Raw genomic sequence first — 3085 nt, 5'->3', positions numbered from 1 at the left:
GACGGTTGCCTTACGGTATTCACACCCTCGAGTATAAAAGTTGCAGAGAACGCTCAATGATTTCAAACCCACGGTGAGATATTAACCAGTTACTTCGTCACTGGTCATTTCCATCTGATGCGAATGAGAAGCCTTTGTCGTCCCCCAAACCAGCTGACTGTTATTACATCTGCACCTCCGGGGAGGGACTAAGCCTAATTGACCTCTTATAAATTTTGCCTTAACAAAATAAACACAGAAGTACCTATTTCTAAACAACGATTTTAAAGTTTATAACCCGTAAGTGGCATTGATTTGGGGTGTTTTTTAGTCTATTAGCTGCACTGCGTGAAAAAATTTAAAGTGTTTCTAGTTGAATTATTCCCTTCTCGAGCAACCTAATGTTCTTGTAATATTGATGATCCTACTAATTATTCCACTGTTCTTTAATTAATGCTTAATGAATAATATGGCACTTTCAAAGAGCTTCTGCAGCAAGGGAAGTTAAATTTTAAGACTTTTTCCCCCAATGGATTACTGTAATACACATCAATTCACAATGATAAAAATATTTTGAAAGGTTAATGTTTTGCTGTCCACCTGTCTCTCTAGCCTTATAATAAATCAGTTTCGATGCCTTTGGCGTTGTGGTCTCCATGCTTGCCACAAATTTGGTTTTGCGAAGTTTGTACGAGAACATAGAACAGTACTGAATTATAAAAATTCAATCATAAAAGTCAAAATATATTACATAATATTGTTTAATGAATCATCACATTTATAATAACAAAGGCCACAAGTTAATTAATTGGTAAGATATGATGCAAAAAAAGAGAAATGTTTGCCTTGTATATATATTCCCTTTATTTCCTTTACCTCTTGCTTTTCCTTGGGCCTAAAAAGAGAAAAATAATGCTTCTTTATCTGAAGAAAAGGTCAGATCTCTTGGAAATGACAGCCTGCTTTTAGGACCTACTCTTTAAAAGATATCCAGCCCAGATATTTTGTGTAAATAAAGCCTTTCTAAAAACTCCCAGTTAAAACACTTAGTTGATGTACGCTACTGTTTCTAGATTAATCTTTTGCTTGAATCCTCACTACATTTTTTGGTACTTTAAAAACATTCTCCAAACCCTTGCTGCCAATTCCTCTTTGATAAATATATATTGTTAAACTGAAATAAAATCCACCGCAATTCATTTATGAGTTATCTTACATATTAGAAAGGCCAGTTAGAATTAGTCCTTATTCTTGATGAATGGGCTGTATTTAATCCTATAAATCAGGGCAGTTACTCAGACTAAAACATTTAAATGGAGGAAAGAACACCTTCACCTGGGAACACCCTGCATCACTCTTGGGAAAGTCAAGCTTTGCTAAAGAAAAGATATTTCTGTTGATCAAAGATAATCAAGCTTTCCGAGTATTAGAACAGAAAGTACCAAAGAGGAATGAGCCCGGAGAACAAACTAATTCCTTTAAATGAAAAAATGCAAATGTCCTTCACCAGGAAAACAAGTAGATTTTTCCATCTCTGCTTTTGAAATCCACTTGTCAAAGAGTTTTCAAAGGCAACGGAAAGGAGAACAGCTTTTTCATTGTAACAGTGGAAGCTGGGCGAGAGTTAGAAGATATCAACATGCATTTTTAATCTTCCTTGAAGAGATGGCTTTTGGCAGTGGGTTTTAACCAGAGAAAGGATTTGTATGACTCCCCAAATCTACTATACTGTCACCTTTGCTCCACCCAAGAAAAAAGAAAACATCGGTAACTCAAATGCATGTAATTCGTAAATACTGCAAAGGAGACCCACTTGGTTTTTGCAGTCCTGGAGCTAACAGTCTGCCATAGAGTGCAGTTAAGGTCATTGGCGTATGTTGATAAAGCAATCATATCCTAAACTTATAGACAGGTGAGGTGCAGGGCTTTTCATACCTAAGAAAATTGAATTTTCTGGATAACTCTTAAAGAGAAGTCATTCATTATTTCGCGAGGCCCTATATTTTTGTTTGTGAAAATATATTGCAATCCAAAATAAGTAAGCTAATTTATGCAAGTGTGTGTATATGCATACGCTTTTTAAAATTAAAATTTTGAGGGGATAGAGCCACTGGGCCTTATGGAACTAAAGCCGTATATATATATTTTTTACACATATAAAACATTTCATCTAATATATGTGTGTGTGTATGTAGCAGATATTTGTATAAAATATAAACACTTTGTTGTCATATTGGTTATATGTGAAATTGGTAATTTTGACATAACCTCAGGCCCGAGACTTGCAGTGACTATTTAAAGGCCTTACCTAGTGTCCCCTTGGCGACACGTGCAGTAGCTCAAATTAAACCTTTGTGCATTGGGTTATGAATAATCTTTCGTGCCAGAGAAGGAAAAAAAGCCTCAGTTTGATTTAATAACTAAAGAATCAATTTCTCGATTTCCAAGTAAATCTGAATGTATTCAGTGGACAAAATGGACGCACAAGGGATTTCCTAAATTCCATACGTAATTACACATTTTTCACAGTTAGAGGGTAATCCTATGATACAATGTCAATCTCTATTTTCAAAGACTATCACTAGAAAAAGAGAGGAAAGAAAAATACCTAAGAAAAAAGAAATGAGATAGTGACCACAGACTTGGGAATTCCCTCAAATCCAGAAAATTCCAGGTTAAGGCTTGAAGTTGAATCCTTCCCAGGTCTAGCTCTAAAGAGTCCAAGGCAAACAATTTCTTTGGGGACAAGCAGCATTATTTCAATTAGACTTTCTCCTGCAGGGCAAAAAAAAAAATCAAATCTTCCCCACACTATGACTGGACTCCAAGTACCCTAAGTAGCAGGTAAACTCACAAGAACCAAAGCTGACATATGGATAAAAGCAGCAAGATCACAGTACACCAAAGTATTATATATAGAGAAGAAATAATTCAGTGTCTTAGATTTTTCTATAAAAATCTGTGATCTATATAGAACTTCATTCACATGGACACTACGAACAAGGAGTATTTGCTTTGGCGGTAGAGGATCACACATCTGTTTATCTTGCTTTTCTATTTTTTACATAATGTTTCTGAGTGGTACAGATGTGAGTCAGGTAGCATA

At 35.4% G+C, this 3085-nt stretch overlaps 1 protein-coding gene across 1 annotated transcript in view; it reads right to left on the bottom strand.

The window, feature by feature from the left end:
• The window catches only part of RSU1 (Ras suppressor protein 1), a 269357-nt gene that overhangs the window by 22353 nt on the left and 243919 nt on the right, over positions 1–3085 (bottom strand). The window lies entirely within an intron of this gene.

Source organism: Otolemur garnettii, unplaced genomic scaffold (assembly GCF_000181295.1).
Source record: "Otolemur garnettii isolate 467f Iridium unplaced genomic scaffold, OtoGar3 scaffold00019, whole genome shotgun sequence".
NCBI lineage: Eukaryota > Metazoa > Chordata > Mammalia > Primates > Galagidae > Otolemur > Otolemur garnettii.
Note: the sequence above shows the minus strand (reverse complement) of the source record. Positions and strands in the feature narration are given on the sequence as shown.